The sequence below is a fragment of the Plecotus auritus genome (assembly GCF_963455305.1).
Source record: "Plecotus auritus genome assembly, chromosome: 5".
In the NCBI taxonomy this organism is placed as follows: domain Eukaryota; kingdom Metazoa; phylum Chordata; class Mammalia; order Chiroptera; family Vespertilionidae; genus Plecotus; species Plecotus auritus.
The window spans coordinates 84,069,087-84,092,509 of NC_137776.1; the positions used below are offsets into that span (position 1 = coordinate 84,069,087).

A 23,423-nucleotide genomic window follows, 5' to 3' on the forward strand; every position below is an offset into this window, starting at 1 on the left:
GCTTCCTACCCTCCCTCCCTTCCTCCTCCACCTCATACGCCACACTGTCTATGCTGATTTTCCACAGCCCCCATGTTCTGGACAGATGGCACGATGGTGACAGTTGTTATTCCTGGGGTGGTGAGAATTTGGGCCATTTTTATTCATCTAAATATTCTAAAATTTCTATAATAAACATATATTCCAATTGCTATTTTTTTTTAAAAAAATTTATTTACAAAAAAACAGTCAAAATTGTTTTAAAATTTGTCTCAGAATATAACCTGTTCTCCAAAGCCTGAGGTGAATTTTCTAAGAATTTGAGCCTTTCAGGACTGAAATATTCATGCAACGTGTTAGACAAGCTCAACCTCGCTCCAACATTTGCCACCATTTGTCCACAAATATCAGTAGTAAAAATCCTTTCATACCTAGGAGACACAATGAAGCTCATAAAATTGCATCCCATTACAATCCCAGATTCTGGCCTTTGAAAATATACCCAGATGTCCTCCCCTACCCCCTTCACCTTGAACAGCAAGCATTAAAAAGACACTTCGCAATGCTCACATCGGTGATGAGGTTTGTGGACCAGTCCATGCAGGGGTAAAATCAGGCTGTTCCATGGCTGGCTCTCCTTTCCAGCCTCAACAGGATTCCCTGACTGTGGAAACGTAGTTGGGAATTAAAATCTGCTACTGCCACCACTCTGGGAACCAGGAAGTGGTGACCTTCTGAAGCTCTGACATGCATGCACATGTAAGCCTCGGTCCCTGTGAAATGCCTAAAGTGAAAAAATAAGCTCACACCTCCAAGGCCGCTCCCAGCTTAGGTGAATGAGATGCATAGGGAAAAACGCAAGGGCACGTGACCATTTGACCAGCTTAGAAATAAAGTGTCTAATGAAAGGAAGGAGAAAAAACTTTAAGAGGGAAAAAGGGCATTTTTCAGTAAAGGAAGCCTCACACCTCCCTAATTTTCACAACTCCTGAGAACATTCAGCCTCTTATTGAGGGATTCAGTGAAAGAACCCATCGGAGACCAACGTGCCACCCATGCTAATTTGAACAGTTAGGGATAAACCACTGAGCAAGGCCAACTGAGAAGCCAGAAGTGAAACACCTGGACAAGTGAAAGAAAACGTGAAACAAAACAGCTTCTAAGCGAACTTTAAAACAGAACAATCAGATCAGCTCCGGCACAAGCCATCACAAGGCTGCAGTCAGAATTAATGCAACACCAAGTTCTTCACCTCCCCAAAAGGTCACTCCTTCTGGGGGCGGGGGGTGGGGGGCTCCACCACTTTCCTATTCGCACAGGTGGAAGACCTCCAAGGCATCTCTGGCTCCTACTCGCTCAATCCAGCCTCCAGCAGGCGCCCAACCTTGCTGATTCTACCCTGAGAGCTGCTCTCCTGCCTCTTGTCCCTGTCCCATTACCACTTCTGAAGGCAAAGACCTCTAAACTGATGTTCCATTTCCTCTCCATTCCAGCCCCGATTCAACTCACACCACACTGCTACACCTGTATTCTTTCTTTTTTGTTGTGGTTAAAAATACATAATATGACATTTACCACTTGAACCATTTTTAGGTGTACAGTTCAGTATATTCACACTGTTGTGAAATCAATCTCCATAAATTTTTCATCTAACAAATCTCAAATTCTATTCCCATTAAACAACTCCCTATTCTCCTTCCTCCCCACCCCTGACAACCACCACTCTACTTCCTGTTTCTATGGATTTGACTACTTTAGATACCTCATATAAGTGGATTCATGCAGTATTTGTCTTTTTGGGAGTAGCTTGTTTTACTTAGTGTAATGTCCTCAAGGCTCTTCCATGTTGTAGAATGTGACAGAATTTCCTTCCCTTCAAGGCTGAATTTTCGACTGTATGTGTATAACACATTTTGTTTATCCATTGATGGATATTTGGGTTGCTTCTACCTCTTGGCTATTGGGTAATGATTCTATAAACATGGGTGTACAGATATCTCTTCAAGGCCCTGTTTTCAATTCTTCTGGCTATATACCCAGAAGTGGTATTGCTGGACCATATGGTAATTCTGTTTTTAATATTTTGAGGAAGCGCCATAGCATTTTCCATACTGGTTGCACTATTTTACTTTCTCAACAACAGTGCACAGAGTTCCAATTTCTTCACATTCTCACCAACACTTGTTATTTTCTATTGTTTCAATAGTAGCCATCCACATGGGTGTGAGGTGTCACTGTGGTTTTGAGTTGCATTTCTCTGATGATGAGCGATGATCAGCATTACATCTGTATTTTCATTCCTTATCTCTGGTCAAACCCCTTCCCTTCTTAGAGGCTGCCTAAGTACAAACCCACTCAAGGCTTTCCACAACTGCACCACACCTATCTTACTTCATATTACCTTGTTCTACAAATCTTCCACACCAGCCACATGAAGTGCCTCATCATCTTCCAAACAAGTTCCTTGCTTTCTCTTCCTCCTGCAAATAGTTACTAGTATAGTTCGGATATCCTCTCTTCTAAGAACCCCACGTTTTCTCAGCCCTCAGCACTTGCTCTTACAGCCAGAACTGTGGAAGAATATCTCCCATTCAGAATCAAGGTTTTTTTTATTTTTTTCTGATTTTTTCTCGAGCCTTATCTCACTTACTGAATGCAAAGTTCCTTAAGGTCATAGGCTGAGTCCTGTTAAACCATCTATCTCCCATAGTGCCTGGAATACTGCAGGCCTTCAATAAATAGTTATTGAAAAAAAAGACTCAACATTTTAATGTGCAATCAGCTGGTTAAGCCCATAAAAATATCTACAATTTCAAATCGATAGTGCTGCTCTCGTTTTTTTGTGTCTGGAGACGGGGAGGTGGGGATGGAGAAAGATATCAGTTTTTGTTTTTCAGCCATCCAGACTCATCCTAACTCTCCTGACCACATTAATCAACTTCCAACTAAAAAAAAAGAAACATTTTGAATGCCAAGTACAGTCTACATCTAGTAATTGCACAGCCAGCTGGCTGTTGCACTTAACCTCCTAGTGGCTCCAAACTGACATTTAAATATTCCTTCTTTCTTTCCAAATATTAACCACATACCGCTGGTCATTTGGGTTTGAAACAGCGTTTGATGAAGCACATTTCAAATACAAATTCTGGAAAAAAATATTCAATTACTTCATTTTCATTTTACTCACTAATGGTAGCCTCCCTCTCAAGTTCAATTAAACTTACTTGAAATTAGAATGCACGAGAACGCATTTCATTTAGATTTACTGGAAGATGTTGGGCACCAGTTAATTGGTCTTAAAGCAGCATAGCCATGAGGTCCTTCCCAACTGAGCTCTCCATCTTTGCTCTCCATCAATGCTATCTTTGTTCTTGTTAGATAGCATTGATTGGGTAGCTCCTCCAGTAGTAGGGGCCAACCAACGGTTATACAATACTCTGACCAATAAATTACAGGTAGGTTTTAAATTATTTGTGTGCAACCTACAGAGAGCTTCAGCCTGGGTCTAGCAATGGTCTGTGTTCTGTGGTCTGAAAATTCTCATTCGTTTGAATGAGTGGACAACTTGGCCGGATAATTCAACATTTACCAAGAACTAGCCCTGTGCCAGGCACTATTCAAGATACTTCATTTATTCAGCAAGCCTTTATTAAATTCCTTCTATTTGCCAGGCATTTTTCCAGGATTGGGGATTCCCATTCACATATGCTGTGATTCCTCTTCTCAAGGAATCTAGGAAATGTTTCAGACTTGTGCTTAGTGACTGTGGAAACACAGTCTTCATGTTCCACAGTTTCTGGCTTTCTAAGAGTCACTAGTAAGAGTCACTATTAAGCAGAGTTCCAATTAACTCGGATTTTCTAGAACAGTCAGATTTCAAATACTTGTTTTATATCCAATTATGTATGAAACAATGTATCAATTATTAATATGGTTAGTGCAAAGGGGGCAGAATAAACTGCCTATTCTTTGTAGGTTATGGTCATTGTTTTAAATTTGTAAACATATTGAGATTAACTCTCTATTTGGTAAATCATGGAATCAAATACTTTTTATAAAGAGTGAGAATTCTAGCCCAGCTGGTATTGCTCAATAGTTGAGCAATAAACTATAAACCAGGAGGTCACAGTTCAATTCCTGGTCAGGGCACATGCCCGGGTTGCAGGCTTGATCCCCAGTGTGGGGCATGCAGGAGACAGCCGATCAATGATTCTCATCATCGATGTTTTTATCTCTCTCTTCCTCTCTGAAATCAATTTTTTAAAAAAAAAATGAAAACAAAACAGAAAAAGAGTGAGAACTCTAATCAGTACTTACTAAGTGGCCATTATGCCATCAATTCTGTCTGACAAAGAAGGAAGATGAAAGGAGAAAGACAATTCACATATATTCATTACCTGCACTGTACTATACTTGGTATTTTCTTTTACATCAGGGATTTATAAAGGGCCAGAGAGTAAATATTTTAAGCTTTGTAGGCCATATGGTCTCTATTACAATGAGTCAATTCTGCCATTGTAGCATAAAAACAGCATAAACAAATGGGAGCGGCTATGTTCCAATAAAACTTTATTACAAAAGGAGGTGGTGAGCCAGATTTGGCCCTTGGCCATGCTTGCCAAGCCTGTTTTATACCATCTCCTATCTCTGTCCTTTGCTCCTGCTAAATGCTCTCCCTGAGAGGCTCTGCCCTCGCCCTCATCTATGTACCTCTGCCTGTGCTGCAAAGGCCGGCTCAAGTCCTCCTCTCCCTCCTCGGATCCAAGGTTAGGAAATCTTCAAGTAAATTATAACTAGCTTTCCTATAGCACTGATACTCTTCAACATGTTTTTCTCTCTTACAGCAATCTTTCAAAGTAGTCAAGGCAGGTACTCCCACTGGGCACATGAGAAACTGAAATGGTAAGTTGGAGGATCAGAGGCAGAACAGGAGGAGAAGGGACCTGAGAGGTGGAGGTTCTTCCCACCACATCCAGAATCAATCTCGCTCCCCCAGAGCTGCCAAGAGGCTGGCAGACAGCTGGGAAGGGAAGGGCAGTGAGCGCTCTATGGAAAGGCACTGGCAGGCTCAGCCTCTCCCCTCCTTCTCCCCACAAATGGCTGTTCTAAGGCATAACAGCCCATCCTACCCAGGAAATTGATTCCTTTACATGTGTTTGTCTTTGTTTGTGACATTATGGCCAGCCTGGTAAAGCATCAGATGCTTCCCTTCCACCCACCTCGCTTCCTTCCCGCCACCCCATTCTTAGTGCCCTGGGATTATGTTCCTCAGTAAAACACATGGTACACACTTTGCCTCAGACTTTGTTTTCTAGGGATCTTGAGCTGAAAAATTGTGGGACCTGGGACCCTCAGTCTAAGATTTTGAAGTTGAAATGCCCACTGTTGGGAGAGAATTGTCCATGAGTCTCTTACAGAAGGCATGGCCCTACTGGGACAAAGAAAAGGGACTCTGCCTTCTGCCAGCATCCATGAAACTGTGTCAGGCTAAGTTGTTGGTTCCAGACTAGAGCATAATCTTACTCTCCATAGTTCTCAATACCTACCTGTCTGAAAAAAAGAATGAGCCCATTGCTGGTGGTGGCTGACTGTAGTAATCCCTGGTATACAGTGACGTCACAGTTGGCAAAGCTTTCGCCGTTGGTTGAGATGAGGTGTAGGTAAAGTGCAAGACAATGGAAGGTCAAATGCTGCATTCTTGGATTGATAGGGGATAATGACAACTAAAAAGGTGGTTGTGTGAAATAGTTGTTTTGGAAGGCATTTGAGGCCTGGCAAATAAATGAATTAAATCCGGCCACCTAATTGCCACCTTTGGCATGACTCAAAAGTGTTAAGATTTCATATCATTCTAAAAGAGACTTTCATCTCCTACAACTGCAGGGCAGCCTGCGCTGAAAATCAAGCCCAGGATGTGATTTTTACATAAGGCATATTTGCAAAGGAGATTAAGTGTGCACATCAAGCTGTGTCCTGCGTCAAAATCAGAGCCTTAATGCGTAAGAGTGAGACGCTGATACCTGGGGACCTTTTTACATTTAAACCTGGGAATCTTGGACCCCCATTGTCAGAGGAAAATTGTTCTCTCTCACCTCCTCCTATCAGCTTGCCTAGAGAGCATGGACTGGCCTCAGCTGAAACAGGTGCATGGCAAAATGGCCTTTATTCTCCTCAGGACCTGATCCCCATTACTCGTCATGGCCTCTAGACCAACAACCAGGGCCAGGACATACCACAGTGTGAGCAGATATAATCAGGCCCTATTCTGTGAAGTAACAGGCTACACACCAAAGGAAATGGGACTTTGCAGTATGTGCAGAAGTGAATCTTGAGAGTGACAGACCACAGGGCAGAGTGGAAGGAGAGAGAAGGGACAGTGATTGACATGAGGGCACTCACCTTGGACTCAGGATTCAATGAGCTGATAATACACCTGAAGCCAATCCTAATGCAACACTGAGCTGACTCGTGGGAACATGGGCATACTGAAGGCCTACAATGGGCTGCAGACATTGCAACTTCCCTGGCATAGTTCTGAGGCAGAAGACTCAGAGAGGCAGAACTGTTAAAGTGGATTTACTGTGTAAAGCCTGAGACTCCACCATATGATTAAATTCTCTGGGAGAGCTCAAAGGGCACTTCCTTTAATAAGGCTACAGGAACTGTACTGATAAAAGGGCCTAAAAAGCGTCGAGATGTTTGATGGTGGCAGCCCTCTGTAGGCAAGAGGTGTCATGAATATGCTGCCATGGAGCCAAGGTCCCTGATATAAAGGGATATTGGGATCCCAGAAAAGGCAAAGGCCAGAATACAGCATTTGACATGATAGGCGAGTGAACACAGCTACCACAAAGTGCAGCAAGGGTGGAGTAGCATTTGGGATGCCTTGAGCGACAGCGACTGATGGTGTTGGGTAATAGATAATGGTGTTCCAAGGGGCAAGCTGGGTAGTTTAACTAGGGTGTTGCTGGATTTGTGTAATCACACGTGCGCACACACGCACACACATACACACACACACACACACACACACACACACATTGATATACACAAGAGCTGAACAGAAGGTTCACCCAACCACAATGGAAAACCATAGTTGTCTGTTTTCCAAATTTAAGTCAGTTCATAGACCCAAAGCTCCATACCCAAAGTATATATGAGCAAAGTCCTACAATTTCTTTGATGTATAGTCTATTACTTCCTAGAATAGGGCTTGTTTATCCCTGCTCACACTGCGGTGAGTCCTGGCTCTGATTATTGGTCTGGCGGCCACAAGAGGTTAGAGAAAAGCAGGTTGAAGAGGAGGCTAGGTCTCCTTGAGGAAGAATTCTGCAACGCCAGTGTAAGTATGCAGAAAATATACCTCGTTCTTCTCCCAAAGGAACTTCTGATCATTTTCCAAGGTAACTCAGCCCTTGAGAAAGGGGAAAATCCAGAAACTTCAAAAACTGTTCAATACCGGGTGTGAGCTGACACTAATACCAAAGGATCTAAAAATGGCACCATGCCCCTCTGCTCAGAGTAAAGGCTTACTGAAGCCACACAATAAGCACCTAATGAGCCAGCCGATGAACACTGGGGTTATTTCCTCAGTCACTAAGTGAGTAATTCAGATAGATACCCCAGATTCTCACATTTGCTGCCTTACTTGTGCAGTAAGAGCCATTATGGTAATACCAGCCACATACAGTCCCCTGAAACTGCCCCCTTTTGCCAAGATAACACATACTGCATTCCTAAAGGAACTGCAATGATTAATGCCACAATTAAGACTTTAAAAAGGCAGGGATAATGGTCCACACCATATCTCCCAAGTCACCTGACTGGCCTCTGCAGGATCCAGGTTTATCATGGTAGAGGGACCATATGCTACTGTAAAAGTAACCAAGCACTAGCCCCAATAGCAATGGATACTTTTGCAAAAACAGGTCAGCATGGACTCCAGTACTTATTGAGTAGATGAATGCTTTCATTCTTTTTATCCATTAGAGACAGAATCCGAAGTAATTTTAACTACAGTACACCTTTACTGTAATGGCTTTAGGGCTCTGCTAATTCTCTTGTTGTAATCTAGTCCTCAGGGAACTTGACATTCTGCAGACTATCTTGACATACTGCAGCACAGCACTTGGGTCCATTAGGTCAGTGATACCATACTCATTGCACTGAAGGGTGGGAAGTAGCAGGTACTTTAGAGATTTCAATAAGAGGATACCCACATGTTGGAATATGGAGATAACTCCACACATACTTGAGGTCTGCCAAATCAGTAACATATCTAGAGCTTCTAGTAGCTGGACATTCCTCTAAAGTAAAGGAGGAACTGTTGTAACTTGTACACTGCTACTACGAAAGCAGCACAGGGCTTAGAATTCTTTGGATGTTAATGTAACTTTTAGCACACTTGGAAAAACTCTTCAAATTTATTTATCAAAAGGCTGCCAGAGGAAGAGAAGACTTTGCAGTAGGTTCAGGCTATGGCACAAGCTGCTCCACCACCTGAACTGTATGTTATAGCAAGCTGGATGGTGCTGGCGGGATCCATGGTAGATGAAAATTCTGGGTCAGTTCCAAGATCAGGTCTGTAGTGTAGATGTACAGGTTTCCTAAGCAAGACCATGTCCTCTGCAGAAGTGAACTACTCTGTTTGAAAACTAGCTCCTTGTGTGCTGCTGGGTCTTCGATGAAACTAATAGCTGAATTTAGAATACCAAGTGCGCTCAGCCTTCCTATATCCATAGAGTTTAAGCCCAAGCTAAGTGTAGTAGATGTCCTCTCTATATGGTTAAAGTGGTGCCTTTGGTACCAGATTCAAGCAAACCTAGCAAGTGCAAGTAAACCGCATGAAAAGATAAATTCCACGGTCAGGTGACTACCATGTCACTTACATCTGTGGTACCAACATGTTTTTCCCAATGCCTCATGGGGGACTCTCTGTGATCCATTGGTGCCTGGGTTACAGATGCATGAAAAAGGCCAGGGTGAGGAATTAGGAGGCTAAGGGTTGACTCATCATTTAAAGCCAAATGCTGACACCACCCTCGCCCCCTCTGTCTCCTCTTCCTGTGCTGGAAGAGATGTCGCTTCTTTATGTTCACTTACATATGCTCCCTTTACATACTTGGATATGTACATTGGCCTCATTACACTTGATTGTCTGTTTTCATATCTGATTCATATCACTCCACTGCTCAACAATTGTACTTAGAGTAAAAGTCCTTACAGTGGCCAACAGAGCACTTTATAATCTATCCCTAACCCCACCTCTCTGACCTTTCCTCCTTGCCCACTCTGCTCGTCACACTATTTCACACTCTCTACTTCTTCATCATCCAGCACACTCCCCTTGAACAGTCCTCCCTAGACATCTTCATTGCTAGCTCCTTGGCTTCCTCAAGACTTTGTTTCAATTTCACCTTCTCTGGGAGGTTACCCTAACTACACAACTGAATATTTACTCCTGCTCACCTTCATTCCTTCCCTCTCCAGCATTCCCAATCCCCACTGCTAACAAGACAGCAGCCCTGCACCTCATTCTATAAAAATAAATGCTCACCAACTGTGAGAATATTATGTAGTACAAAGGTATTAACACCCAGTCCCTCAACCTCAGAAACAAACGCATCCTAAAGAAGGGGCATCAATTAGAGCCTTGTCCAGATGGAGGTGAATATTCTAACTGTTCTAAGAAGCCACACCATCTTGTGTGGTCACTGCTTGCCTTCAGCCCACACCCACCACATCACTTCCTAATACTTAACAACTTTGCATCCTCTGAACTTTATACACCTTTGTCATCTGCTCTGAGAAAGGGCAGCTTTGACTAACAGTGTCTACCTGTTGGCATTTTCCTCAGGCACACACAAGAACTTCAGGATTTGCAGCCGCTCTGGAGAGGGAGATTGGAAAGGGAAGGTAGCATCCACTGACTTTCCTCCAGTCTGCATGCTAAGGGGGCTTGTCTCTAGCTGGTTCTCAGAAGAGGCGCCATTAACAGCAATGGGCTCTCTGGACGTTTCAAAGGCTGAACCAGCTCCTGGATCCAACACTCCCCGTGGGAGTGTAAGCTGCTGAACTCACTGTGTGGGGTGGAGAAATCTTTCCATTAGTTATTCAGCTCTGCCTCCTCCACCTCGCTTGTATAACCAGAGGGTCGTTTACATACATATGCTCACTGTCTTTTTAAAGCCAAAAGAAGCAGAGACCTCAGTCTCTCTGCCTGTTTCTGAAATGTGTTATTTGTGATTCAATTTCACATGGCCTGCAGAGGCAATAAAGGGCAAGGGAAATTACCCTGCAATGTATTCCAAAAGCACTCCCTGCACACCCACACTCCCAAGGATAACAATTTGCCAATATAACCTTTAATTAAATGAACAGAAATCATGCAGACCCCATGGTGTAGGGAGTCACTAAATAGAGGGAAATTATGTATGAGTTGCCCCCAGTCACTCATTTTAGCTTGAATAGGATCTGTCAGGAGGGGCTGTAAAGTGCTCTAAGATAAAAATGGGAGACTACCCTTTCCAGTGCATCTGCAGGGCCATAGAATGGGGTGAGGGGGCAGCGCCACCTAGAGGAGTTGCTCAGAGAGAACTGAGCAGCTGAGACACCCACAGTCCCTGACATGCTCCCCAAGGCCTTTTAGTCAACTCAACAACCTCCCAGCCAGGTAGACTCTTGCCCTCATTGTCAGATATCAAGATCAGCATTTTCTTTGTGGGCAAAAATATTAGATTCCTACAATCATAAAATGACTGCCTGAGTGACAGTGTTAGCTTACCAAGGGAGGAGGAAAGATAAGCAAAAGGTCCCCCTGCCTTCTCCTCCCCACCTATCACCTCCCTTCTGGGCCCATTGGCACTACCCAATTTTCAGTGTTCATTAAGGTCTGCCCAGAATACGGTCAGATAGAAGGAGCCCCAACCTGTCCTGCCCATGCCAGTCACCTCCCATCCTCAATTCACAAGCATCCCACCTTCAAATCCACAAACATGTCTAATATATGACAGAACAACGAGTCTAAAGTTCATCCCTTTTCTGCTCAAAATTCTTCCAAGCATCTCCCCTGCCCCAAGGATAGGTCCCAATCTCATATTCCCATTCCTGTCTCCAGCCTCAGCCAAACCTGAACTATACCCTACTCCTGTCATCTCTGTGTCTCCACTCACAATATACCCTCTGGAGAGAATGTCCAACCCACTCCTGGCCTCATCTTGCATTTGCATATTTATAAATTTCACGTGCTTCTTATGGACTTGCCCCATACCCTCTACCTCCATGAAGCCTTCCCCGACAGGGTTAATCTTGTCTTTTTTTGTTACAGCTTCTCTCCTATCTTGCAATATAGCTATTTTTTTTATTCTAATCTAGAAGGTAAAATCTTTTAAGGGCAGAAAACTATTCACTGCTGCATTTGAGTTATACTGTATACATATAGAAAAACCATAGATACCTGATAAATGTTGGTTGGGTAGAATTTGAATTTTAAGATTAATTTTTGTGGGATTAGCACAAGAACTGGCTTTATTTAACACAGAAAAGAATTCCCCATCATGCCAAGCATTGGACTGAGTGTTGGGGGACAGGACTTCTAAGGAGAATATGCCAGGAGCTGAGGCTTTGCGAAATGGGAGGGATACTACAAGATATGTAAGCATGGGTGAGAAAGGGGTGGAATTTAACAGCTAGATTTTATTAGTTCAGAACTACTCAGTAAATCATCTAAATTCCCCTGGGAAATTCTCTGAGGAAGGGAAGTGGAAGCAGATTCACTCTAACGGGGTATAAAGAGTTAGTCAATGTAGACACACTGGACCCTTGGATCCCAGCTGTATTCTTGCCTTCTGCAGGAAACATTTCTAACTGTTCTGGACCACTGTGTTCCCTGCCTTCACTGACTTTAGTATAATATGGCTTAGTGCCAAATAATACATTGCCTTTATTATCTATTAAAGTTTCATGGGAAGTACCCATATCTCACCAATTTGACTATGGAGCAATTAAGTCTGAAGCTTCTGAATGTCCCACTGTGGCCATCGCCCTGCTAAATATGAGCTGTGCTCAATACTCACCTATGGACTGACACTCCTCTTGGGCTTCCCATAAAGACTGAGATGCTATAATAACTCCACTTGGCTCCAAAAGAGGTTGGAGAAGATTTCTTGTCATGTTTTCTCTTGCTTAATATTTCTCCAACTCAACTCCTACAGCTCCTATTCAGGTTTCACTGTCAATTAATAAACAAGTACTTTTCAAGACATTAAAAAATACAAAACATGACGGTCTGGGCAGCCTTGCCATGCAGGCAGATGGTCTAATATGGGAGGGAGAACTTCTATACAGACAGTCCTGGGTTATGTTGGACTTGACATACATCATTTTATGGTTACATCACCATCTCTCATTTAGTTATTAAAAAAAAAAAGTTCTATCATTTCGACATATGTACATATGCGCTTTATGTTTCTTATTATTTATTTACCACAATAAAGGTCAGGAATTGTTATCTTTCTTTTAAATTGTTTTGACTGTTTCACTTCATTACTGCTGTGTATGTGCTCCATGTGAGTGACGTAGGTGCTTATGTAGGTGGGTTCCAACTTAGGGCGAAAATCACGTTACGTCGCGCCATAGGAATGGATCTCTGATGTAACCCGAGGGCCTAGTGTATACCTAAAATAATAATAGAGTAAGGCAGGGAGTGCTGGCTCAAAGAACTTGTTGAGAGGGCAAGTGCTGTCCTGAGGACAGACACCATCCTCTGCATTCTGAAAGTATTCTGTGCAATGAAAAGCTCTGAAATCCTCTACCAGTCATTCTCCACCTAGAGTGTTGCAGACTTGAAGAGAATACCAACGGACACTTGGCAACTAATTTGCACACAGTAGGAGTTCTCACTAAGCTCACTCTGCCTATGTGCTGAGTTTTCTGAGAAATGTTCAGGACCATCAGCCTGGAAGTTATGCTGCCCTCTTTATACTTCCCCTGCAAGAGAAGAGCAGCCTCGTAGCCCAGCACCCCAGAGATTTCCTTAGCTGACTCCACAGACCTCAGCTGACTGGCCCAATAAATGGTCCTCAGCACTACAAAGCTTAATAGAGCCCTCCCTGACCTTTCCTGCAAAGTGCATTTATTACTTGGTGGGAGGGAAACAAAAACTAAATCACAAGAAAAACAAAGTTGGAAAAAAAGGACAATCCTACAAAAAAGAATAGATGTTTACCCCTCTTTAAATGCTCTGGAGGTGACCCTGCTGAGAGAAAATGATTCTGATGAAAAATCCATTCAAATTATAATTACTGAAAAATGGAGAAAATATTTGAGGTACTTTACCTATGGCAGGGACAAATCTTTCGTCAGTCGCTCAGTAAAGAAATGGATCCTTCTAAGCCCTTATTGATGTTAATGTGCAATGACTGCTTAGAGCCCAAGTTCAAGAGCATGCTAAGCATCAGTGACCCAGGAAAAGTGCAGCTCAAGAAACAAGATGTCAGGGGTGGCAAGGAAATGGGCTTAAACTTTAAGCATTTCTTTTCAAATCTTCTTCTTCTCATAATAAAGAAAATACTTGTTTATTACAGAAAATTTGGCCAATATTATATATATTAAACAAAAAGAAAAACATGTCACTTAGATTTCTATCACCTAAAAAGGACTCAATTGGCCTTTTGGCCAGAACCGCCATCTTCCAGTAATTCTCCAAAATGACTAACACAAAGGGAAAGAGGAGAGGCACCCGCTTTATGTTCTCTAGGCCTTTTAGAAAACATGGAGTGTTTTGGCCACATACATGCGAATCTATAAGAAAGGTGATATTGTGGACATCAAGGGAATGGGCACTGTTCAAAAAGAAATGCCCACAAATATTACCACGGCAAAACTGGAAGAGTCTGCAATGTCACCCAGCATGCCGTGGGAATTATTGTGAACAAGCAAGTCAAGGGCAAGATTCTTGCCAAGAGAATTAATGTACGAATTGAGCATATTAAGCACTCTAAGAGCCAAGATAGTTTCCTGAAACATGTGAAGGAAAATGATCAGAAAAAGAAGGAAGCCAAAGAGAAAGGCACCTGGGTTCAATTGAAGCGTCAGCCTGCTCCATCCAGAAAAGCACACTGTGTGAGAACCAATGGAAAGGAGCCTGAGCTGCTGGAACCCATTCCCTGTGAATTCATGTCATGAAAAGTGGGAAAAAATAAAAGACTTCTGTGATGATAAAAATGTTTCTCTTAATTGAGTGGAAGTGTGACATCCCTTCCCCCAAAGAATAATTAAAGAAAACTCTGTGTCACCCTAACTGGTTTGGCTCAGTGGATAGACCGTCAGTCTGTGAACCTAAGGATCCTGGTTTTGATTCCAGTCAAGGGCACAAGCCCAGGTTGTGGGCTCAATCCCCAGTAGGGGGAGTGCAGGAGTCAGCCAATCAATAAAAAGAAAAAGAAAAAAAAGAAAAAGAAAAAGGACTCACCAAAACTGGTTTGGCTCAGTGGATAGAGCGTCGGCCTGCGGACTGAAGGGTCCCGAGTTCGATTCCGGTCAAGGGCATGTACCTTGGTTGCCAGCACATCCCCAGTGGGAGGTGTGCAGGAGGCAGCTGATCGATGTTTCTCTCTCATCGATGTTTCTAGCTCTCTATCCCTCTCCCTTCCTCTCTGTAAAGTATCAATAAAATATATTTAAAAAAAAAAGAAAAAGGACTCAATTGAAGAAACATTAACCTTATGCAAGACACCATTTTAGATACATTATATATACTATTTCATTCTATTTTGCACAACTGCTCTGAGTTTATGCAATTAAGAATCAGAGAGGTTAATCTACCTGAGGCACACAGCTATTAAGGGCAAGGTAAGAAAGAGAACCCATCACTGTTAAATTCTAAGTCCTATACTCTCCTTTTTATACAACCCCCTTCTCATCCTCAAACATTTAGTAGTGCTCCTTCAAAAGCTGTGACTATCGATAATAGCGTATTGGATGGACTTTACCTTAAACTTGCTGACAAAGATTCATATGCCTCCTCCTTAGCCACCAAGTTCTTTGCTACTCAGGGATCCCCCCTCCCCAGCAAACAGTAATAGTTGCAAACAAACAAAAAGACTAGTGATAGCGGACAGAGGAGTGGCTCTCACCTTCATTGCCAATAACACCAGTACAATGAGCTAGAGTGGGGGGCGGGGGCATGGGGAGGCAGGGTGAAGAGTTCCATGGCTGACTTTCCCTCTGGCATAGTTCCATGTCCCAGCAGCCACTGGACTCCAGTGAACTGGGTGATGGTCACCACCTAGTATAGAAGCAGGCGACAAAGAGGACCTGTTGGAGACCGGCCTAGAAATCTGTCCTTACAAATTTGTTCCATGTGATATCCTGTTTTGGCCAAGGCAAAGTGGCACTTTTTTGTTTTATTCCTGCTTTGGTTTTGTCTCAATCAATGCCTTTTCACTTAGTAAAATATGCTATACAGAGGAAACCAATCACTTTCACATATTCCTAATTACCACCAACATATTACCAATTAAATAAATTATACTCACATATCCAAACACATCCTGCTAATAAGCAAGTCTAATCATCATTTTAAACACTGGTCTATAGCCAGCAGGCCTGCTAGGACCCCGGCTCAAGCGAAATGTGTTATCACTTCCTGTCCAGGCATAAACGCCCCCAAGCTGATTTTCGGGTACTGCCCCATAACACATGGATATTAGCTCCCATCTTCTTAGACCAAATCTATACGACAGATCAATGGGCCAGGATCCCCAAGACAACCCCTATAGTGGGAAATTTGCTAAAACTCATGGGACTTAGCATGTTGTACTCGTAGCTATGATTTATTACTGAGATATAAGAAGGAACACACAACTCCATCAGAAGGGAAAAGTCACAGATGGAAGGGGGATCCATGCACAGGCTTCCTTCTGCTCCCCCTGACACAGGGTCACACAGAGTCTACTCTTCCTCTAGCAACAAAATGCAGCGGCATGCATGCCACGATTCTCTCAGGGAGCTAAGGAGAGACTGAGAATCCAAGGTTCTTATTGGGGGCTGGTAATAGGTGTGTACGCTGTCTAGTATCTACCAAAACCCCAGACTTCCACAAGGAGAGCAGGTGTTTAGCATAAACCATCTTGTTTGAACAAGTATTCTAGACACAGCAAACCATCCTCATCAGTTAGGGGAGAGTGGGAACCCTACTGAGATCCAAGTTCCCAGAGGCCAGCTGAGGACCAAATTTCACGCAGGCCTTTCCCAGGACAGCAGACTGGGGCCTGCTTTGTGAAACGTTTCCTGCAAAACTGAACACCAACAGCCTGTGTCTACATACAGGCCTGGTGGTCTCAGCCAAGGAGAGGAAATCAATCTAATTGATGATTTGACGCTGGACATGTCACTCCGCATAGGTATGCTCAGTTGATAAGGTGTGCTTATCGGGGCCTCGGTAACAAGAACTATGTCATTTTTTATTGAACATCTATCTCACCAGCAAGAACCTGGGATGGCCTCGTGAGTTCCTGTGACCAATAGACTGCAGCAGAAGAGACCCTGTATGGGTTCCAGAACCAAGAACTCGAGAAGTCTTATGATTTCTGCCTTCACCATGTTGAGCTTTCCTGAGTCCACCATGTATAGGAATTGGTCTGGCCTCTTGAAGGAAGAGGAAAAAGGTGTCGCAGGAAGCAGCCAGCACCAGCTTCCAGACACGTGAGCCCACTTGGTTTCTTCCAGCCCTGCCCATCCTGTAGCTGAATGAGAGAGCCCCAGCAAAAACCAGCAGAGCAATTAACTAGCTACCAACAGGATCATGAGAAATAATAAATCATTGTTTTAAGCTAGCAAATTTTGGAGTGGTTTGTTATGCAGCAATAAATAACTGATAACAGTGGGGCTTGCTTTTCTTGAGCTTCTCTGCACTCCTGCAAAGCTTCTTATTTTATAAACCAAGTTTAACTTCCCAAAGTAGGTCCTCCTCCTCTTTTCACGTCTCTGCCCCTCCCTTTCTCTGCCTATTTTCTGTATTCTAGACCAAAATGATGTATAAACTCAGTTAATAAGACAAGACCTTCCTTGGCAGGGGGGAAGGAAATGGGGCAAGGAGGGAAACCAGAGAAGACAAAGAAAACATACATTCTCTTAGGAAGTCAATATCAATCGATCTTGCCACTATTGCCAAACAAGAGAAGAAACAGAGAATCTGAGGTCCTCTGGGAACCTCCAACACCCCCTAATAAAAGAGAAACCCCATGTTCTCCCAGCTGCCTTGAATAAGGGAACTAAGTCAACCCTCTGATCGTCTCATTTCTTTGTCTTCCTTCAGAGCATTTTTTGCCAGCCATAATTACTAGTATATTTCTGTTTATTTGCCTGTTTTCTGCCCCCCCGCTACCTCCACAATAGGGTGTAAGCCTCAGCTCCTGCCTTCTTCACCGGGGATTCTATCACCTGGAATGGTGCCTGGTACACGGCAGAGGCTCCAAGTAAGTGAACAAATGAAAGTTTACCAATGAATGAATAAATGAACAGAGTACTTTTCTTGAAACGAGCCTATGCTAACTTTAGCCTTGGAGAAAAAAATAGGGGGGAAAAGCTGAAAAAAACACACAAAATAACATCATTGATATAAACTTTACCCAGCTAAACTTATAGACGGCACCCAAGTAAAGACAATCCTAATATTAGTACTGACACAGCACGCATCAGGCACTGTTCCAAAAGCTTTACCACATTAACTTTTACTCCTCACAATATCCTGGTGAGGTAGGTAGTTTTCTTAATATCATCTCCATTTCATATCTGAGAAAACCAGGCACAGAGAGGGAAAGTGATTTGGCTGTCATCACCCAGCTAATGCATGGCCACGCCAGGCTGGCTGTCTTACAGTCTGTGCTATTAGCCATGGATGACACAGCCTCTTAAAGAAGGTCAGGCAAGACTGAAGTATGAAAAATAAACACACACATATAGGTGGGAAGAGTTGGAGAAAACGGAGGGGAGCAGTCTTTGCCATGGTAGTGTAAGACCTAAAATTAAGGCTCAACATTAGTGGCTTTCTCTCCAAACAATCCTCTTTATCAAACGGACCAGGTGTAGTCCTTGTTTATCCCTGAGTCCTGGGTCTCAGTTCTGTGCCAGCTGCAAAATTATTCAAACAAGCCAATCACATCCTCCTGCAAGAACCAGGGCACCCCATTTTCTTGATACAGTCATACTCCTTATCTGCAGTTTCACTTCCTGGGGTTTTAGTTACCCATGGTCAACTCAGTCCAAAAATATTAAGTGAAAAATTCCAGAAATAAACAATTCAAGTTTTTTTATTGTTTTTTTTTTTTTCATCCTCACCCGAGGATATTGCTTTTTTAGAGAGAGTGGAATAGAGGGAGGGAGGGAAAGAGAGAAAGGGAGAGAGAAACATTGATGTGGAAGAGACTCATTGACTGGGTGCCAAAGATCAGGGATTGAACCTGCAACCCATGTATGTGTCCTTGACCGAGAATTGAACCAGAGAACCTTTGGTGCACAGCCAATGCTCTGACCACTAAACAACACCAGCCAGGGCATAACTCAAAAGTTTTAGATCGTGCATCGTTCTGAGTTCTGTGAACTCTCACACTGTCCCTCCTGAGACATGAATCATCACTTTGTCCAGCTTCTGCATGCTGTATATGCTCCCTGTCCTTCAGTCACTTAGTAGCTGTCTGGGTATCAGACCCACTGTTGTGGTATTGCAGTGCTTATGGTAAGTCACCGTTATCTTATTTAATAATGGCCCCAAGTGCAGGAGTAGTGATGCTGGCAATTTGGATATGCCAAAGAGAAGCCATAAAGGACTTCCTTCCAGGGAAAAGGCATTATGTATAGGAAAACGCGTACTGTATATAGGGTTTGCTCCTATCAACAGTTTCAGGCATCCACTGAGGGTCTTGCAACGTGTGCCCCGCAGATAAAGCGGGACGACTGTACTATGGAGTGTGCCTCCACAGTCCCTGGTTGTCCTCCTGTTCCTGAGTGCTCCCCTGTGTGGCCCTAAGTGGTGTGAAGTGTCCTCCTTCCCCCAGCTGTGGGTGAGGTGGCTATAAACTGCTGCTGCTCTCATCTGTGTAGTTTCAGGAACCTCCCTCGCCAAGGAGGTGAACACGAGATGATTAAAACAGTCCCGAGGATCAATCACAGGAGGGAGTGGTGGATGGACCTGTGATGACCTGGCCGCCCTGCACCTTGGCCCCAGCCAGCCTGACTGTGGTGTGTGCCATCAGGTGGCCTCCTAATGGAAGAAGGGCCAAAGAAAAGCCTCGAGCTCCTATACTTGTGTGGGGCTCCTGCTAATGTGGTTCCCAACTTTCCAAACCCTCGGCACATCAACGTGACTATCACCAGGGTGACGCTGCCAGGAGAGCCTGAGCACAGGGAGCTTAACAACATTTATTGAATTAATACAGCAAAATGCCTTAATTCTATGGTTAGTAAGTGCTTGATGATTAAGCTCTTTGCAAATATCCTACCGCTATGAAAGTGGTTATGGGGTAAATTACAACAAAAAAAGCTATGTGAAAACAGCACAAAATGAAATTGTATGTGCAATGCAGTTTTCACTGGATTTTCTAAAAAAGCTAAATGTATGAGGAAAATGACCAAAGGCCAGAGACCAAAATAATTATAGCAGTTGTGTTAGCAGGCTGAGATTATTTTAATGTTCCTGTTCTTGCTATTTTCAACATTTTCTGCAATGTGACACGTCACTTTCAAAATTGAAAATTTACTTACTAATAGTTTTAAGTAAACTCCTCTCAGGCTGGAATTAATGTCATAACAACTTTTTCCATGGCATTACCTCCAGCATGACATCAGGCATTTAGAAGGAGTTATTAAATACCTGCTAGTAGTGAAAGAGAGAGAATGAGAGAGAAAGAGAGAGAGAGTGAGAGAGAGAGAGAGAGAGAGAGAGAGAAGTGATACACTGTGGAAAGATGAGGTGAGCCCAGAGGTAAGGCTCCAGACTGAGCTCTGTCCAGAGCTACTTTGTAGCTGTAGTCAAGCCACTCCATTTATCAGCATCTCATTTTCTTCTGCAGAATGAGAATAATGCCCCTAAGGGTCCTACATAATTATTCCAGGGCAAGAGTCAGCAAAGGAGCCAGATGGTTCTGGGATTTTCTTGGCAGGTCAGCACCCACTCTGCTCCTCATCGTCCCAGCTCCCCATTCCCAAACCCAGTACAAGCCAAGCCTCTCCGATGCTCCATCTCTCTCCCCAGCCCATTCCCCTCCCAGGCATGCACAGCCTGTGCCAGGGAGTTTCGGGAAGTCCCTGGCAGCCCTTCTTGGCTTTGCTGATCTACACACCCAAAGCCTTAACCCACAAACCCCTCCCCAGGGTTGGCTGTGCTCTGTAGCTATTGCATCTCTTTCGCATCCCAGGTTACAGTGACAGGTGCCTTACTGATATTAAATAAATTTAAAAAACTAGTATTTCAGCAACAGAGAAGTTAACGTTAAAGAAAAAAAAAAGAAAAGACAGAGGAAGAAATTATTGGCAGAGTTTTCAAATCTATCATGTTTTAAACATACCTTCCCAGAAATTGGAAAATTAACCTTTCCCTTTTTTCTTCTTTGGAGAAGCAACGTTTATTCCATTGAGTCTCCAGCTGGCTGAGGTTAAACAGGCTGCTCTGTTTTGAAATTACCATTTATGCGTTTCTCCCCCTTTATCATATTCGGGCATCTCAGCTTGAGCACAGGCTCATCGATTGCTGTCTAATACACAATTCCCATTCTGCTGTAATGGCTCCATTTTTCCTAAAATAGTGTCTTCTCCCTCCACTCAGCCCGGCCCAGACACGAAGCCTGACTTTAACATGAGATGACCCTCAGATATATCACATGCATCCATCAGAGAACATGGCCATCTGTGGTTTGCGGATTATCATATGAAGGGCAAGTGCGACAAAGCAGGCTGGGAGAACACATGGGCAATGTGTTACCCTGAACAAGCCACTTCCTCCTCCTCAGTGCCTGCTTCCACAAAGGAAGCACCGCATTGGCCGAAACCAGCCTGGGGGTTGGGGTGGACATGGGGGGCGCATTTCTAAGAGGTTTTATCAGGATTGCATGGAGGTGTTTTGTTTGTTCATTTGCTTTTCAAACTATCTACCTTGCAATTTCAGGTTTTAAAAGGCCTCTACTTAAGGAGGGTTGAGGGCCCCTCTGAGAATCATTGACCTGGTGTGTCCCTTTCACCTTTAGGTCGGACACTTCGGAAGGTGACCAAGGAACATCATCACATAATGGCAAAGGCTCGACCCAGGGACATGGTTTTAAAAGGAGCCCTGACTTACAGAATCCTCAAGACAACTAACGTCATCTAACTTCAAGGAGAGTGCTTGCTCATAGTCTGCATCAGAGGCAGTGCATGTGTTATAAAGTCCTCATGGCTGAGTACCCATCATGTATAACACATGCTAAATGCACAGCTATCTAAGTCAGGAAGAAGAATACCCAGGAAGGAAGTGCACAAACTCAGAGTTGATGAGGTGCAATGCAAGTATTCCAAACAGCAGAGCAAAGACTAAGGGAACGATCCATGAGCATGAACGCAGCCCCTACCCCATAGAACCCCTTGTGTGAATACTAGAGAGGACACGAAGTGCACAGACTGCAGACTGTGCCCCAGATGGCCTGTAATTCATTAATGAGTGAAGCACACATATGTATAGAAAGACGGTGCAATGCAAGGCAGGAGATGCTGCACTCAGTATGGAGTATAAGCACCGTGGGATGTAGGGGCAGATGCCAGAGTACGGCTTTCTAAGGACAAAGAATGTGATCACTTGGAAACCTAGAAAGGGCCGGGAAGGGAGAAGAAAGCGGCTGCTTCCTGGGGAACCGGAGGTGTGGGAAAACAGACTTTGTGTTAATAAAGAAAGGGATTGCTCAAAAGGGCTGAGGTCCTCCCTGCTGAACGGGGTAGCACCCAGTTAGCATTCATTCTTTTCTTCTCAACAACCACCATGAAACAAGAGACACAACACAAATTCTACCACTGACGAACCAGGAGACATGGAGCTGTGAGTGCAGAGCAGTCAGAAAGGAGACCAGGGTTGCCAGTGCAGATGGAGAAGAAAGGAACCCACCACGGGGAGGAGCACACCCAGGGAAGAGAATCAAAATCCCTGGTTTTGAACAATGGACAGAGGTTGCATAATGCTGTCAGCTTGAACCTGAGCCAAGTTTTACTCCAAGGAGCAAATGCAGGTTGAAGAATGAGCTACAGACATGTCCTGTGTGCAGAAAGCCCTCCCCCCCAGGACAGGGAGAGAGACATTTGGCCTTGTGAACAGCTCCACGAGGGGTCCCTCCTGGCCAGACTCGGCGAAGGCTGAAAGGACCCACAGGAAACGCTAGAATGAAGGAAAATTCCGCCTTGAATACTGATCTCTTCCCTATATAAACCTTCTACAAATTATAGATGGCTGGTCTGGGGAAAAATTCAACTAATTCAAAACTAAATCATCAAAAAGGAACTAGTACCAGATCTATAAAAAATATGACAAGAAAAATAAGAAAAAAACAAACAGAAAATATAATGGCAAAGGCTATTTGCTGGAGAAACATTGCCATGCAGTAGATACAAAAAACACAACTAAACACTTTGCCGTGAATTTTTTAAAAATTAATGAAGCAATCACACACTCACACACATTCACCTCACACACACATAAACAGCAGATATATAAGAGCACATGGACAATGTGGTAAGACAGAAGAGTTTGAAACATAAGCTAGCAAAAATCTAAAAAACTAAAAAAATATTATAGAAATCAAGATAAAAATTAAAAGCAGCATAAGAAAAACAAGACATTCCTAAGAACACAGAAAGGAAAAAAAAAACAGTGAGAAAAGAATGAAATGGAAACAAAGAGCATAAAGGGACTAAAGAGACAATGATAGATTAAAAATACTGGCAAAAAACATAAAAGGGTATTTATATATGTTATTTAATAATTCCCAAAATAAAATGAGATTTATGTACATTAAAAGTCACACAGGAGAAAAAATTTGACAAACATGATCTAATGCATTTATAAGGCTTCAAAAATAAAGAATCTTTGGGCAGACAGGCACACCTCACTTATGATGAAGTAAGAGATCGGCCCCAGACATCACCATTGCATCATTAATGACCAGAAGACAGTTTGGTAGCTAGTCTTCAAAAAAACAAAGTGTGACTTAAAAATTTTATATCCAAAAATATATCCATTATTATAATGGTAAGGAACCAACATTTTTAAACATGCAAGAATTTAAGGCACTTTGTTCCCAGGAGCCTATCCTGAAGAAACTATTAAAGGAAGAACTTGCCTCCTACCCAGGAAATGAATGGAAATCAATAGCAAGACACAGACAATAGTACAATGAATACCAGAGGACATGGGGGCAGGGGAGGTAGAA

General features: G+C 43.3%; 1 protein-coding gene and 1 pseudogene across 2 annotated transcripts in view; one reads left to right on the forward strand and one right to left on the reverse strand.

The window, feature by feature from the left end:
• Positions 1 to 23,423, reverse strand: part of GPR39 (G protein-coupled receptor 39) — a gene marked incomplete at both ends in the record, with an annotated part of 205,996 nt that overhangs the window by 147,221 nt on the left and 35,352 nt on the right. The window lies entirely within an intron of this gene.
• On the forward strand, positions 13,686 to 14,163 carry LOC308249534 (large ribosomal subunit protein eL21-like; annotated as a pseudogene). The gene has a single exon. The product of its transcript is annotated as a large ribosomal subunit protein eL21-like (transcript).